The sequence below is a fragment of the Arvicanthis niloticus genome, chromosome 8 (assembly GCF_011762505.2).
Source record: "Arvicanthis niloticus isolate mArvNil1 chromosome 8, mArvNil1.pat.X, whole genome shotgun sequence".
Lineage (NCBI taxonomy): Eukaryota > Metazoa > Chordata > Mammalia > Rodentia > Muridae > Arvicanthis > Arvicanthis niloticus.
In genome coordinates this window covers 42613625-42631680 of record NC_047665.1, presented here as the reverse complement: position 1 = coordinate 42631680, position 18056 = coordinate 42613625, and the positions used below count along the sequence as shown (strand labels likewise).

Here is an 18056-nt window from a genome sequence, read left to right as displayed (position 1 = left end):
TGACAGGGTGAGGGGTGACCTTCCATCACTCTTGAGGCAGTTCGTTTGGACGTCTCCTCTCCTGTCTTTTTTTTTTTTTTAATTAGTTAGTTAGTTAGTTTAGATTCTATAACCAAATTGTAATATAAATTTATGTCTGTGTTATTTGAAAGATGGCAATGACAAGTATTGAGGATTCTATAGCCAAAAGGATTTACTTGCTATACATAGAGGAAACTTTGTTGGAGACATTTTCTTTTCTCATCTGGTCTTAGAGCTGTTCCTATGTTTGGGGCCCAGTGTATACTTTACCTTTTTCGTTTTTCATCTGTTTTTTTTTCCTTTCCGTTCAGTAACCTGAATCTTTGGGGTATCTCCCCCTGTAAAATCTGATTTTTATCACTTTTGGTGGAATCCATATTTTCTCTTCTCCAAGAGGATATTCACTTCCCCAGTGTAACACATTTCCTGCCTTCTGTTCTAAGGTTATCACATATAGACCGAGGTGAATCATCAGCACTTTCTAAAATGTAGTGTATTTTAGTAGCTGTGCTGGATGTCTCATTGGCATTCAAAAAATTGAAAGTCAATAAAGCATTATTTAAACTGTCTTGGGGAATTTCCATATTCCCTCCTTCTGTTCTATGAGCATTTCCTTTAAAGTCTGATTAGATCTCTCCAAAATTGTAGGACTGTAGGACTGTAAGGTTTATTTACATTTCAAATGTTATTCCCTTTTCCCTGTTTCCTCTCTGCAAATCTCTTAACCCATCCTCCCTTGCCCTGCTTCTATGAGAGTGCTCCCCCACCCACCCACCCATTCCTGCCTCCCCATCCTAGCATTCCTCTACACGGGGGCATCACGCCTTCACAGGACCAAGAACCTTGCCTTCCATTGATGCCAGATAAGTCTCCTTCAGCTCCTTTGGTCCTTTCCCCAACTCCTCCATCGGGTTCCCTGTGGTCAGTTCAATGGTTGGCTTCGAGCATCTGCATCTGCATTGGTCCGGCTCTAGCAGAGCCTCTCAGGAGACAGATCCTGTCAGCAAGCACTTCTTGGCATCAAAATAGTGTTGAGTTTGGTGTTTGCATGTGGGCTGGATGCCCAGGTGGAGCAGTCTCTGGATGGTCTTTCCTTCAGTCTCTGCTCCACTCTTTGTCCCTGTATTTCCTTTAGACAGGAGCAATTCTGGGTTAAAATTTTGGAGATGAGTGGGTGGCCCCATCCCTCAACCTGGGGGCAGGGGGCATGCCTAACCTCTGGATATGTGTTCAACAGGTTCTCCCTCCTATTTGTGAGGTATTTCAGCTAATGCCATCCCTGTGGGGTCCTGGGAGGCACTTGCTTTCCTGGCATCTGGGGCTTTCTGGTTGCTACACCAAGTTTCTCTTTCCCCATTGCTACATACCTCTGTTCAATTTCCTAGCCCTTTATATATCTCCTCCATCTCCTCCCATACCTGATTCTGCTCCTCTTTTCCCCCTTCCCTTCTTTTCTTCCTCCCAAGTCTCTCCCACCCTCTACTTCCCTTGATTATTTTGTTCCCCTTTCTAAGTAGGACTGAAACATCCACTCTTTGATCTTCTTTCCTCTTGACCTTCATGTGGTCAGTGAGTTGTACCATGGATATTCCACACTCTTTCCCTAATATCCACTTATCAGTGAGTACATACCATATGTGTTCTTTTGTGACTGAGTTATCTCACTCAGGATGATATTTTCTAGATCCATCCATTTGCCTGCAAATTTCATGAAGTTAAAAATAGTTGAGTAGTATTCCATTATGTAAATTACCACATTTACTGTATTCATTCTTCCGTTGAGGGACATCTGGGTTCTTTCCAGCTTCTGGCTATTATAAATAAGGCTGCTATGAACATAGTGGAGCATGTGTCCTTATTCAATGTTGGAGTATCCCAGGAGTGGTATAGCTGGGACCTCAGATAGTACTATGTCCAATTTTCTGCCAGACTGATTTCCAGAATGGTTGTACCAGCTTACAATCTCACCAGCAAAAGAGGAGTGTTCCCCTTTCTCCATATCCTCACCAGTGTCTGCTGTCACCTAAGTTTTTGATCTTAGCCATTCTAACTGGTGTGAGGTGGAATCTCGGGGGGGTTTTGATTTGCATTTTCTGGATGACTAAGGATGTTGAACATTTCTTTAGATGCTTCTGGGCCATTCGAGTTTTCTCAGTTGAGAATTCTCTGTTTAGCTAGGTTCCCCATTTTTAAAATAGGTTTATTTGATTCTCTGGAGTCTAACTTGAGTTCTTTGTATATATTGGATATTAGCCCTCTATCAGATGGAGGATTGGTAAAGATCTTTTCCCAATCTGTGGGTTGCCTCTTTTGTTCTATTGACAGTGTCCTTTGCTTTACAGAAGCTTTGCAATTTTATGAGGTAAATTTGTCAATTTGTCAATTCTTGATCTTAGAGCGTAGGCCACTGGATTTCTGTTCAGAAAATTTTCCCCTGTGCCCATGTGTTTGAAGCTTTTCCCTTCTTCTATTAAAGTCAGTGTATTTGGTTTCATAATATGTAAAAATCATTGTACTTTAGTGGATACATATGTCAAAACATCAACTTCAATCTGAAAGGGCATCATCTCCAATAAATGTGCAATCTCAAAATCATCCTTTACAGAATTTAAGGCAGAAGTTCCTAGCAATTCTTAACATGTATCACTTGTATGAAGCATTATTGTATGTGCATATTTTAATTATCCAAACTATGTAAAATGAATCATATATGAATCTCTATAAGAAGAGATGTCACCTAGTATTCCATCCTTCAGTCCCCTCCTTCTCTAAATCTGTTTTATTTCAAACTTTCATAAAATAATTACTGAACACATAATTATTTGTATGTTGATAATCGAAACAAAGTTATATAGGGTCCAAGTAACCTCTGTCATTGATTTCCTTTCCATTTTTAAACACAGAATATATTTATTTTTTAACTTTGAACTCTCTTCTTAAGACTTTACTTTCTTATTTTATTTTTGAAATTACTTTTACTTTTTATAATCCAGCCATTACCCCTCCCAGTCCCCTCTCCTGCAGTTCCTCCTTCCATTCCTCCTTCTTTGTCTACAAGAGGATGTTCCCCCATCCCACCAGACCTCCCCACTCCCTGGGGCCTCAAGTTGCTCCAGGGTTAGGTGCATTTTCTCCTACTGAGGCCAGACCTAACAGTCTTCTGCAATATATTGTCCAGTGTAGGTGGGGGTGGCTAGGACCAGCGTATGCTGCCTGGTTGGTGGCTCAGTGTCCGAGAGCTCCCAGGGGTCTGAGCTAGTTGACACTGCTGGTCTTTCTATGGGATCACCCTCCCTCAACGTCTTCCAACCTTTCCTTAATTCAACCATAGGAGTCCCCAATTTCAGTCCAATGGTTGGGGGTAAGTATCTGCATCTGTCTCAGTCAGCTGCTGATTGGGCCTATAAGAGGACTTGTTTGTTAATTTTGACAAGATGAAAGACACAGATCTAATTTTATTTTTTTACATGTAGATTTCTCAGTTTTCCTAATATAATATGTTAAGGAGGCTGCTTTGCTCCAACGAGTGTTTTTGGCATTTCTCCCCCTAAACATTAGGTGGCTGTAAGTGCATGGGTTTATATTCAGATCTTCGGTTATGTTAAACATGTCTGTTTTCACGATGCCAATGCCATGCTGTTTCTGGTGCTAAGGATCAGTAAGATATCTTGAAAATGAATATAGTGTTAAATCAAGCTTAATAAGAATGATGATGATGATGATAGTAATAATAATAGCCCATAGAGGCATTACAGATGTGGCTGCTGTGTCACATGTGTGTCAGTAGGTGGCAGAGTGGAGAAAGTCTATGTCTGTGCTTAGTGTTCTGGCCTATGACCATAGGAACCTGAGACTACTACCAGTCCTGCACTAGGGGGCCCAGACAGAGAGGTAGCCTGAGATGACCACAAGTCCTGTACCAGGTAGGCCTGGACAGACTCCCAGGACAGGAAGCAAGCTGAAGTCTACAAGAACCCTGCCTGGGACAGTGGGCCAGTAGGAGTAAGCCTGAGACAGATTGGGAAGTACAGGTGAGGAGTGAGCCCAAGACAACCAACCACCAGACTGATGCCATAAGGCTCAGACAGGGAGCTAGCTTGAAATGAACACCAGTCTGGTGCCACTCAGGCCTTGGGGGAAGACATGTTCAAGATGACCGCCCCCCACCCCCCACCGCTGTGCCCAGTGCCATAATGCAAGAGCAGGGTATAGCATTCATTAGACCACTACTGAGATGACCCCAGACACGCAGAGATACTGAGCACCACTAAGAGAAGAAGCAAGTAAGTGGTAAAGAATTGGAAAAGAAAGAGAAACAGAAGGATGCAGGCATAGTGAAGAGAGGCTGAACTAGAGTAGTAGTTGGAAGGTAGTGAGGAACAGCCTTTTGTGAGTAGCCAGTGATGTCACCTGAGACCATGGTAAGGTCCATGGTAAGGCATGTTGCTACAGGCATCATGTCTGGGTCTGTGGCCCTGAAACAGCAGGGTTCTCTTTACCTCTAAAGACCAAGAGGTCTTTAGTCTGTGTTGCCACTCTGGGATAGGTTGATGTCTAAGGCCTATGCAGAAGTGGCCTCACCCCTCACCTGGGCATCATGGGAGAGCTGGCCCTAGAGGTGTGACAGCAGCAGAGCTGACCCGGCCCCTAACCAACTGCAATACTTGGGAGAACGAACATCCTCCCAACTCCTGCATTGCTGGGGTTTCAGATGACCTGACATGGAGGATGGGATAGCTGGTCCTAATACTCATCTCCCATGTATGAGTGTGGATGAGGGAGAAGTAACCTCCCCCACCTCACTAGTTACCACATGCAGAAAGTGGGAAACCTGAGCCTGTGACCATGAGAGCAGGAGAGCTGTCTCTGCCCTTCACCAGCTGCAGCACTCAGGAGAGTAGGCCCTGCACCTTACCTAGGCAGCACAGTAGAGCTGACTCATGATTTTGGAGTTGTAGGTGAGCTATCCTGAGGGCGTGGGTGAGAGAGAGATGCCTTCTTCTTATCCTTTGCAACCTATAGCAGATGGGAGAGCTGGCCCCAAGGTCATGAGAGCAGGAGAAGAGACACTCTCCTCCCCTCCCTTGTACCTCACCATCTATGACAGATGGTAGAGCTTCCCCAAGGTCATGAGAGTGGAAGAATCGGCCATCTCTCACCAGCTACAACACTGTGAGTTGGCCCTGCACCTCACCTGGGCAGCAGAGTAGAGCAGGCCCTGGTGATAGGAGTTGCAGGTGAGCTGGCCCCAAGGACATAAGAGTTGGCAGTTTGACCATCTCAGATACATTTCAGGCCCAGGTCCAGGGCTTTGAATTAATCCACCTCAACATCTACACTATGGATGAACTACTTGAGTGCATGAAGAAGCTGGTTCTACACATCCAAAACTACAGAATCACCATGGCCCAGGGCAACAGCAGGGTATCCAGGAGGAGTCCCAGTGAGGATCCAGTATTGACAGAGTAGGAGAATCCTGAGGTCTTGGACTAGGCCAAAGAGTCATTGCAATGAACATTTGTAAGCAAAGAAATGTAGACACAGCAGGACACACTGTGACACACTTCAGCTTCATAAAAAGATTTTTTTCTCTCTTGAGAGGGAAGTTTCAAGGGTAGAGGGTGGGTATGAGGCATGGGGGAGAGAAGTGGAATTTGGGTACATGATGTGGAATTCACAAAGAACCAATAAAAAGTTTAAAACAATAACAGTAATAAATAATTATTATATACAGTATGTTACATTAATAACAATAATATACAGTTGTTATAGTTATATATTATTATAAATGTAAATTTATATTTATATTCCACTCAAGATTGCTTTTTCTATCCAAGGTGTTTTTTTGTGCTTTCAGATCAATTTATGTAATTTTAAGTTCTGTGAAGAATATCTTTGGAATTTTGATTAGGTTAAATTGACTCTGTAGATTGCTTTTAGTAAGAGCTATTTTTACAACACAGTCTTCCAGACTGTGAGCATTGGAGGCCTTTCGATCTTTTCTTCCCTACTTTAAATTTTCCCTCCAGTCTTCATTGTTGTGGCCTTTCATGTCTGTCATTAGATGTATTTTAAGTATTTTTCTTTTATTTCTTCATCCCCATGTTTGTTGTTGACACTTAGGAAGGTTGCTAAGTGTGAGTGTTGCTCATGTCCTCACACCTGAAAGTGCTAGCTTTGTCAGTATCCTCTTGGAGACTCTATCATCTCTAATCTGCAGATCATATCAACAGATAAGGATGCTTTGACTTCTCCCTTTCCTAGCTTTATTGCTTTTATCAGTTTCACCTGTTTTAGTGTTCTGGTTAAGACTTCTAGTACTAGCCTGATTAAGACAGGTGAAAGTGAACACCTTATCGTGTTCCAAGTCTTAGTGGAAATGCTTTGACTTTTTTTCTGCACTTATAAATCTATTGAGATGATCATGTGACTTTTTGTCTCCTGGTAAGTTTATGAGCTTTATTAAATTTACTCATTTTCATATGTTAAACCATGTCTACATCTGTGGAATCAGAACAACTTGATTACTGTAAACGATTTTGTTGATGTGTTCCTGTATTGGGTTTGTAAAGCTTCTGTTAAGAATACTTAAACATTTGTTCATCAGGGAGATTGCTGTACAGTTTTTGTTTTAATTGTGTTTCTAGATTTAGATTCAGAGTAATCTTAGCTTCATAAACTATTTTTGGTACTATTATTTCTTTTCCTGTCTCATAGGATAGTTTGAGAACAATTGGTATATCTATGAATGTCTTGTAAAATTCACCAAGTGAGTCTATTTAAACTTTTCTTGGTAGAAAGTTTTTTCTAGTACTGTTACCAATTCACTTTTTGCTACAGGTCAATTTAAATTATTTATTTCTTTTTGTTTCAAATTTGGCATTTCATATGTATCTAAAAATTCATCTATTTCTTTTAGATTTCCAACATAGTTGAGTATATATTTATGATTTCCTTATGATTTTATTAGCGACTGCTATAATGGATCCCTTTTCATTTCCAATTTATTAATATCTTATGGCTTCTTTCTTTAGTTTGGCTCTGGATTTAATGATCTTATATATCTTTCCACAACAATCAACTTTGTATTTTTCACTATTGGTACTGTGTTTTTTGTTTGTTTCTATTTAATTTACTCTGGCACAATTTTACTATTTTTTCTTTTTGTTTATCAATTTTGGGAATGCTTTGTTCTTGTATACAAAATCCCTAAGGCATACCTACCAGGTTATTTTTCTTGTTACTTCTCTGATATATTGTGAAGTGTTTTTGTTTCTTTTGCAATCATAATTTTTATAAGTATAGTAGTCTAAGTTGACAGCCGAGGTTCTTTAGAACTTGATGTACCTCATTCCAAACCCTTCTTGGTCTTAATGCTTTGCACAGTAGTACATTGGTGTAGTATGCTTAACTTGCTAATACTCTTGGTGTTTCCCTCTTGCAGCTATCAATATAAGTTGTTTGTTCTGTATATGTAGAGATTTCTTTTCTGTTCCTGTCTATTTGGTATTCTGTTTGCATCTTCTATCTGGACAGCTCCCTCTTTCCTCAGATTTGGGAAATTTTGTGATATAGTTTTATTGAAAACATTTTCTAATCTTCTGGTATGGAGGTCTTCTCTTTCAGTGCTCATGATTTATAGATTTCCTGGTGTCTCAAAGTCCTAGCATGTTCTATTCATACATTTAAAAACTTGTCAATGAGTTTAACTGAATTTTTCCAGTGTTCATACATTCTTCAGTATTCTAATTCCATTTTAATATCTTGAATTTACTTTCTTGTTTCATTCATCTGTTTTCTTGCTTTTTAATTCTTTTGTTTTTTAACAAATTTAAAAATTGTTTTTTGAATTCTCTGTCTGAAATGTTATGCAGATTATTCTTATTTGGATCCTTACTTTGAGACTAGTAGTCCTTAGAGATGATAAGTTATCATGTTTTTTTTTCATTGTACTTGTGTTTTGTACGTAGGGATTTCAATGATTTCAATATTAATTGTCATTTTTAAAGGTTACTCTTATTTCTGTTAATAGGTGGGTAGACAGGCAGTCTTTGATTTCATGGGGGTGTGTTTTGAGGGAACTCTGAGCAGTGGAAACAGAAAGTCAGTCATGTGAGGTCTCTGACCTCACAAAGCTCTTCTGAGGGCATCCCATTCAGATTTTTAATTTGGTTACTTTGTTCTTGATGAGTTGTAAGAATTTTCTCCATATTATATTATTCTTTTATCAGATCTACAATAAGCAAACATATCTCAGATACAGTTTCTTTTAACTATGCGGCTCAATTCTTTTCTGAAGCATGCATTTCAATTTTAATAAAACTCTAATTATCTTTCTTTATTAAACCCAGCACCATGAAGTTCTCCACTTATGTTTTCTTCTACATATTTAACAGTGTGAGGTCTTATGCCTTTTTTAAAAAAATTATTTTTATTTATTTTTTATGAGTACACTGTAGCTGTCTTCAGACACATGAGAAGAGGGCATCAGATTCCATTACAGATGTTTGTGAGCCACCACGTGGTTGCTGGGAATTGAATTCAGGGCCTTTGGAAGGGCAGCCATTGCTGTTAATCTCTCATCTATTTTTATTTAACTTTTAGGTGTTATGTAGGGTAAGAGTCCAACCTATTTTATTTATATTTAGGTATATCTAGGTTTCCATACACTGTTTGTCTAAAAATGCTTGTTCTTTTCATGTTGAATGGCCTTGACTTTTTTGTGAAGACCAATTGACCACATCCCTGAGTGTTTATTTTGGGGCTTTTTATTCTGTTCCATTGCTTTGTAAGTCCAAAGTAAGATTTGAAAGTATTCCTTTGATTTTTGACTAAAATAAAAATGCAGCCAAATCAAGAGCTATTCTTTATAGACTTTTGGGTTGTAGTGATATAAATATTCTGAAAATATTTGGTGGGTATTATAGAAAAGAGAAAATGAGTGAAGTTAGTGAAATTGTTTCACTCCTGGGTTATAGTAGACAGGTGATTTAAATATTGAATAGGAACTCCAGCAAGAAAATTGTCTGAATTTCAATTAGAAACCTCAGTAAAAATTATTATTTAACACACATATGCATAGGACTCAGCTACCTGACAACCTCTACACAATGACAATCATTAGCAATAAACAAACCTAGAGTCTATGTCTTTGCCACTAACATTATTCTACATCAGAAGAAATCAGGAGCCTATGAAGAAATGGCTTATTCCAGGGCATAGGTAGATGAAATATAAGATGAGACTGGAATATTTAATTTTTCTGGAAACCAAACCAAACCAAAACAAAAATGAGTAACTCCAAAAATCACCAAGGATGTGCATTTTAAAAATTAATCCATTCTATTCATTTACATCTCAAATGATATCCCCCTTCCCAGTTACCTCTTCACAACCTTACCATCCCACATCTGCCCTCTTCCTCTTCGCCCTTGCTTGCATGAGGGTGATTTCCCACCCACCCACCCACTCTTGCCCCACTGCTTCAATATACCCCTATGCTGAAGCATCAAACCTCCACAGGATCAAGGACCTCCCCTCTCATTGATATTAGACAAGGCCATCCTCTGCTACGTATGTATCTGGAGTCCTGGAACCCTCCTTGTGCTCTCCTTGGTTGGTGGTCTAGTCCCTGGGAGCACTGGGTGGTCTGGCTAGCTAACATTGATCTTCCTTTGAGATTGCAACCCCCCTCTGTTCCTTCAGTCCTTCTGCTAGCTATCCCACCAAGGTCCCTGAGCTCAGTCTGGTGGTTGGAATCATCTGCATTGATCAGTTGCTAGCAGAACCTTCCAGAAAACAGCCATGCCAGGTTCCTGTCAGCAAGTGCCTCATGGCAGCAGCGACAATGTGTGTGTGTGTGTGGGGGGGGGTGTCTAGAGACAGGATGGATCCCCAGGTAGGATCTTCTTCAGATGGCCCTTCCTTCAGTATCTGCTCTATTTTTTTTGTTCCTGTCTTTTCTTTGGACAGCAACATTCTGGATTAAAAACTTTGAGGTGTGTGGGTGGCCCCATCCCTTGATTGGAGGTCATGCCTATCTACTGGAAGTGGTTTTTACAGGTTCTATCTCCCCTTTGCTGCACATTTCAGCTAATGTCATCCCTGTTGGGTCCTGGGAGCCTCTCACTTCCCTGAAGTCTGGGATCCTCCGATGGCTATCTCCAGTTCTTCATCCCCAACTGTTACATATTTTCCTGACTCACTGTACCTCTCTCTTGTCCCCTTCAGTACCTGATCTTGTCCCTTTTTTCTCCCTCTCCTCTCTCGCTAAGTTCCCCTTTCCTCCAACTCAAATGATCATCCTGTTTTTCCCTCTATGCAGAACTGAAGCATCCACACCCTGGTCTTCCTTCCTCCTAAGCTCCATATGGTCTGTGGGTTCTTGTATTGTAGGCATTGTGAACGTTTGGGCTAATATCCACTTATCAGTCTGGGCTACCTCACCCACGATGATATTTTATAGTTCCATCCATTTGCCTGCGAATTTTATGAAGTCATTGTTTTTAATAGCTGAGTAGTACTCCATTGTGTAAATGTACCACATTTACTGTATCTATTCCTCATTTGAGAAACAGCTGGGTTCTTTCCAGCTTCTGGCTATTATAAATAAGACTGCTATAAACATACTGGAACATGTGTCCTTGTTATATGTTGGAGCATCATTTGGATATATGCCTAATAGTGGTATAGCTGGGTCTTCAAAAAGAACTATTTTCAATTTTCTGAGGAACTGCCAGATTGATTTTCAAAGAGGTTTTACCAGCTTGCAGTTCCACCAGCAATGGAGGAGTGTTCCTCTTTCTCCACAGAGGATGTGCACTTTTAAAAATGAAAGTCTCTCTTACTGGCTAGATCTGAGATAATTTGGGCATCAAAATCAACAAAAATAGGTTAAAAAATAGGAATCCAAGACTCTGTGTGGATAAGGAGATAATGTATTAAGTAAATGAAAAGGGGAAACCTGCTTCTGACAATGTGATACTGACTCTCAACACTGCAGCATTGAAGAGCTTTAAAAAAAAACAAAAAAAAATCCTTTATGGTGAAAACAGGTTTTGTCAAAACATTTTACTTTCTTGATTGGAGTAGGGAGTGTTAGATAAGAAACAGGGTGTTTTTGTACTCTCAAAGTATATTTCTAAAAATTTCTTATAAATGGGAAATCCTACATAAAGAGAAGCCTTGGGGGTATGCTCCCATCTCAGAGCCTTTTTCAGAGAACCTACCTGGCAACTGGCTCTTTCCAGCACTACTGGCTTTTTTTCTTCTTTTTTCGTTTCCATTTTATTTAAAACAATGACAATGTCAAATGATACACTTCAAAAATAAACAAAAACCACAGTTTCAAAAGGAAGCTGCAGAGGAATACGAATCCTTCCCCCTACTGGAGTCCTTATTCTAGGAAAATGATGTAAGTTTTTGGGATTGAGAGCTAATTTTCTGATCTGCTATTTTGAGGAAAATACTTGGATACTATATAAGTGTCTAGAGTCTGCCATATCAAAACAATGCCTACTGGATGGGTTTAAAAATAAAAACTGGTTCTCCCACAGTTCTGAAGGTCATACGTCTAACACCGACTTGTTAGTGAGGCCAGGAACACTTGAGCCATAGAGTTCTTCAGAAAGCAGACCAACTCCAGTCCTGTCTTATGTTATTATGAAGCCTTCTCCCCTCTGCCTGTCTTTTCACTGTATGTATGCCTCTGTAGCTTTGCTTATCTGGACATCAGTCACATTGGTTGGCGAGTCACCTTCCTCTACCATGAACTCATTTAAATATATCTCTTATGTGTGTACAGATCTTATATCCAAATAATTTTGCTGGCTAAAGTAACATTTGTAAAGACTTCAATATTCCTACTTAGGAAACAGAAATTTATCTACAATAGATTCTGCCTTAGATAGTCCTCTGAAGGCTCTGGAAGTCTGAGCTTCAGTGTTGGTCTGTCAACAAATTGAGTAGCATCAACAAGATGGCCTCCTCTCTTCTCCACTCAACTCCATTGACTGCTGTGGTGCTAGTCCTAAGCCACAAACAGGTTCTGGGTCTTCAAGAGAAGAGTGAGGTCATTGCAGAGTAGCTGGTACATAGTGTGGCCTCTGGAGTAGGATGAGACATTCCCTAAGGAAAAGAAGCATGTCTTTGTAATATTAAAACAAACAAACAAATATCAAAGTAACAACAATAATAACAAAGAAAGAAACAAAACAAAACCCAAGAAAACAATAATTAGTCCAGGTCTTCTGAATCTAGATGTGATGGCCTCAACATCTTTGGCTAAAGTGAGAGCTCAGAATGAGGGGCACTGTCTTGAGGAATCATATGATGAAGATAAGGCCTCTGCTGTACCCATAGCTACAGCTCCAAGAGCTCCATTGGTGTCTTCGGAAGGGTTGTAGCATTGGAAAAAGGGGGTGGCAGGCAGAAGTCAGAGGTTTAGGGAATTATCACATAGTAAAAGGTGAGTACACACTGTGACTATATTCTTCCAAAAATACAGACATGGGTATTTAAATATTTATTTCTATGTAGGAATTCTTTGTGTAGTCCTGACTGTCTTAGAACTTGGTTTGTAGACCAGGCTGGGCTTGACCTGAGAAATCTGCCTTCCTCTGCCTTTCAAGGCCTGGGATGAAAGGCTTGCAACTCCAACTCCTGGCAGACATGGGTAAATCTAATCAAAAATAGTTTTCCAGTTTTTGGCAACATGGGCAGTGCCTGATTTACAAAATTTTGATTTAAAGAGTGAGTTTTGACTTAAAGATGGTGTGAAATATGCATTCAGTAGGAACTCTAGTTCGGACTTGGATATGCATCTTGTCAGTGAGTTGACTCCCGTTCATCCCCTCTGAGGAGAAAGAACCAACCCTCTACAGTTACCATGACACTAAACTGTAACATTTGGTGGGTTAGCTCTATGAAGTGCATTTTGATTTTTGGTATATTTAAGATTGTCTTATTAGTACATAGTTCTAGCCTAAGTTGATGAGCATCTGTGTATGAAAAAAAGTAAATATTTTAAAGATGTTTAAAGTGATAGTGCACTATTAAACACTGAGACCTGCTCAATCTGGAAAACGATTCCTGATAAAAGTTGTTTGTCAACTGTCCAGACAGGTATGAAGCAGTACAAATGTGCCCTTTCCCACACTGTACATGGGATTTTCATAGCTTATTTGTAGAGAAAGTAATATAAGGTACTCAAAAGATCTCATTGTTTCTCATAAAGGGTTGTGGCTAATTATAATTATAATTATAATTTTTATGTCATTTATTTCCCTGACCTCTCATTTGGTTTATAATGTACTAAGTGATGTTCAAGTAATTTGTCTGAGGTAGAGGGTTTTTTTGCATCTGGTTGCATAGCACTTCAAACACAGTATTGAAGCACACTAGAGTTATTGGGAGGTTTAATAGAGCGTTTCCTTCAATGACCAGTGGCTACCTGTCAAGAGTAAATCTTGGCTCTTACTTAGCATTTGTCTTTCATAAGTGGTACATTATCATTGTAGCTAAGAAATTATTTGGAGACTTATTAAAATTATAAAAGTGGAAAAGTGTAGTGATGCAGGAAATATGGAATTAGAATATACCATGGGATCAAATTATAGGTGGTTGCCCTAATTTGAAGACTATTTACAAAATTTTGATTTAAAGAGTGAGTTTTGACTTAAAGATGGTGTGAAATATGCATTCAGTAGGAACTCTAGTTCGGACTTGGATATGCATCTTGTCAGTGAGTTGACTCCCGTTCATCCATTGTGATGGTTTGTATATGCTCGGCCCAGGGAGTGGCACTATTAGAAGGGGTGGCCCTGTTGGAGTAGGTGTGTCTCTGTGGGTGTGGGCTTTGAGACCCTCATCTTAACTGCCTAGAAGCCAGTATTCTGCTAACAGCCTTCAGATGAGAATGTAGAACTCCCAGTTCCTCCTGCACCATGCCAGCTTGGATGTTACCATGTTCCTGCTTTGATGATAATGGATTAAACCTCTGAACCTGTAAGCCAGCCCCAATTAACTGCCCTTATAAGAGTTGCCTTGGTCATGGTGTCTGTTCACAGTGGTAAAACTCTAACTAAAACAGAAGTTGGTACCAGGAGTGGGAAATTGCTGTGATAGGCCTGACCATGCTTTTGTTTAAGTGAATGTGGATTTTGGGACTTTGGATTTGGAAAGCAGTGGAATGCTTTAAGTGGGTCTTAATGAGCCATCTTAGTAGAAATATGGAAGACTTTGTTGCTGTGAGTGATTTGAACTGTGGAGACATGGCCCAAGAGATTTCAGAGGAGAATTTTAGTACGAGGTGTAGAGACAGTTTTGGTGGTATTTTGGTAAAGAATGTGGCTGCATTTTGCTCTTGTATGAAAAATCTACCTGAGGCTAAGGTAAAGAGATTTACACTAATTGCATTAACAAAAGAAGTCTCAAAAAAAGGCCACCAGAGACTTTGTTCTCTGGTTAAGTCTTATGAAGAGCATTTTGAACAAGCGTAGCAAGCTTAGAAAGGAAAAATATAAAAATATGATTCAAGTATTAAAGGGGCACCAGGAAGTGAAATAAAATTGAATCCTATGTTCTAGGAGATGACAGATTAAGGGACTTTGGGGCAAGATCCTACTCAGCTAATTTTAGATCCAGGCATGGTGGTACATACCTTTAATCCCAGGAGATAAAGCCAAGCAGATCTCCATGCGCAAGGCCAGCCTGGGACAGAGTATAAGTTCTAGATGAAAAAAAAAAGCTTAAGTCCAGGCATAGTGGTGCACACCTTTAATCCCAGGAGACAGGCATGCATATCTCTGAGTTTAAGGTCAATTCACAGAGCAATATCCAGGACAGCCAAACTCAGGCAGTGAAGGAGTTAGAAAACAGAAATCTAGTGATAATGTAATAGAACAAGGGGGCCATATTTCAGTTCCTATAAGCAGCAGAACTCAGCAGCGTTGGCCATGTGGCTTTGACTTTAAAGTCAAGAATAGAAGGGACTACTGGGACAACTGATGCTGGTTAGCTGGAACTAAGAAATCAGTGATGATTAAGAAGATCCCAGCATCACTGAGGTGAAATCTGTGAAATGATTTCTGAGAGCACAAAGAAGCTGTGTTCTCGAAATAGCCAAGGTTGTACCTCATGCTGCAGCTGTATTGATAATGTGTATGCGTCATCCAGGTGGTACTGGCTTTGAAGGCATGAAGGAGTCATGAAGAGCAGCGGAGGCTTAGCATTGTGAGAGGCAGTGGAAGGCCATCATTGAAGGTGAAGCCTCAGTTGCAGTTGATGGCCCAGGACTGAAGGGGTCATGCAAAAGATTTGAGGCTTGGCACCATATAAGAGGCTACTGGTGAAACCTAGTTGCATAGAAGAACCCAGTGTATTGGAGATGCCAGTACCATGGGATGAACACCAAGAACAGCAGCAACAATGAAGTGGATTAACCTGAGCTTAGAGTGCTACAGAAGGCAGAGCTAGAGAAGTGACACCAGCCCTTTGGAGGAGCCCGTAAGATCATATGTGAGTCCCAGACATTTAAACAAGAAGCTGTAACATTCATTGAAATTGCCTTGGAGACCCCAAGATGTTCGAGATGGCAGAGTCATGGGCTATCTGCTGAGGAAAGCTGCTAACTTGGAGTGGAACCAGCCCAGGAGAAAGAAGTGTGTTGCAGTCAACAAAGATGAAAAAGGAGTTGGAGATATGAAGATTGCCTTGAAATCAGACATAGAGATGTAGAGTTTGGAGTTTGCCCAGCTAGTTTTCTGTCTTGCTTTGGGGGTTACGTTAAGTGATTGGATGAATCTCTGAAGAGACATTGAACTTTGGACTTTTAACATTGTTGAGACTGCTATAGACTATGGGGACCTTTAAAGCTGGACTAAATGTATTTTGCACTATGTTTAGGTATGGCTCCCATAGACTCGTATGTTTGAACGAGCCAACGGGGACCAGGGAGTGGAATGTGATGGTTTGTATATGTTTGGTCCAGGGAATGGCACTATTAAAAGGTGGTGCCCTGCTGGAGTAGGCTTTAAGACTCTCATCCTAGCTGCCTGGAAGCCAGTAATCTTCTAGCAGCCTTCAGTTGAAGATGTAGAACTCTCAACTCCTCCTGCATCATTCCAGCCTGGAAGCTGCCATGTTCCTGTGTTGATGATAATGGACTGAACCTCTGAACCTGTAAGCTGGCCCCAATTAACTGTTCTTATAAGAGTTGCCTTGGTCATGGTGTCTGCTTACAGTAGTAAATCTCTAACTATGGCAACTATTGTGAGTTATAAGTACTTGATCACTTATAACTGGAATTTGCAGGATATTGTTTTTCAGGACATCCTAAATTTACTTCCACTTTTATTTAATATTTGTGATAAAATTAGACTTCACTTCATCCTTCAAACAAGGAAGCAAGTACAAGCGATAGCTATAACTTGAATGTGATCAAAATTCTTGTTATGCTTGCCTGAGAGAGTAGATAGACTATTATCTACTACCTATAAAAGGACATCAAAAAGTCCATAATTAGAAAGAAGTAACTAATTAAGTCACAACAAATACCTAATTATAACACCTATTTAGTATTGACAAACAGCTAGACGCAGGTAAAGCACATCTAGGTATTTCCTTCCCGAAGAGTGTTGGTAAAACTAATGAAACTTTGTAAGTCAGGAGCTGACAAATGTCCACGCTATTAAACATATGTAAGATGAGTTGTGATAACTGTAATTCTGAATTGATTTTAGCCATTATCAAAACCTATCATAATCCACATTTTGAGTCATCACCCAATTTGGAAGGGAGAAACATGAACTAGAAATAAAGATTGGATACAGAATTCTGTATTCTATGCATGAAGATCTGGAGTTGAAGTGATGTTGTCTTTTTGAAAACTTTGTATAAATATTGAAAACTATTTTATATTCTCAAATTACAAGATAAATTGATATAAAATAATTATATATGTAGGTTTACTTCAGAAATTGTAAAGAATTGTGGTTAAATTTTCATAAACAGTAAACTATAATTGGCTGGATAAGTGACCTTTTTCCTTGACTGGTTGAGAAGGAAAGTGGTTAACTTACATGAAGAAGAGACAAAAGAAGTTAGAAAACTGTGGTTATACCCAGTGGTGTCAGAATGAAGACAGTATACATATAAGCACAGTCTCACCACCTGAATATTACATGAAGCCACTGAGACCTACTTGTGCTATTCCTTGAACCTGCTACAGGGAGTTCTGTGGTTCTGAGAAAGGCACTGGGGACATCTGTGGAGTAAAAAGCTGGCCTCATGGCTGGTTCTGGGCATCCGACACCCTCTACAACAAGATGCTCATATCATTAGAATATTTTAGTCTTAAGATTATGAAAAAAGACACCACCATGCCTCGCAAACTGCTGGATGACATGGAACCTGACCTACATACTTTTCTTTGTTCCAGTAGCATAGTGGGAAGTCTACCATGCTGCACCTTTGCACACAGTTTGAAGATTTCTTTTGCCTGCATTACAAAATTTGTTAAAACAGATTCATCTACTCTGTAAACATCGACACACCTCTGGCATGCCAGATTTAGAGATTGTATTGTTTTATTTTATAGAAAATGGTTTTTACTTGTTGTACTAAATCTTTTAACTTTTTACATCAACTAACATTTTAATACACCATATGTTATCTTTCAGATATGTACCTACAAAGACCTTTGCCTGTCAGAGCCCAATTAGAATTATGAGGTAGGAAATAGCCCCCATTCTGCAGCTGTGCAGGCAATATCTCCAGATAATCTACAGTTTTTCTCAGCTGTTTGAGCTAGAAAAAATGGTACCTGTAAAACAGATAACATCGATGGGGGCTGAAACTTGTCTCATTCTTAAAAAATCAGTGGTGTAAGAAAATACATCACATTTAAAAAAAAAGAAAGTCAGCAATGGCTAAACTGCAATCTTGTATTTAAAATTACAAGGAATAAAATGAAAGCAAAGGTATAAAATGAAATGTTAGGGACAGTATTAAAATATAGGACCTACCTCAACAACGCA

The 18056-nt window shown here is 39.7% G+C and overlaps 1 non-coding gene across 1 annotated transcript; it reads left to right on the top strand.

Moving 5' to 3' along the window:
• The first annotated feature begins 3754 nt into the window (after positions 1–3754).
• LOC117714451 (small nucleolar RNA SNORA17) lies at positions 3755–3882 on the top strand. The gene has a single exon (XR_004607533.1). It is a non-coding gene; the product is annotated as a small nucleolar RNA SNORA17 (small nucleolar RNA).
• Positions 3883–18056: the final 14174 nt, after the last annotated feature.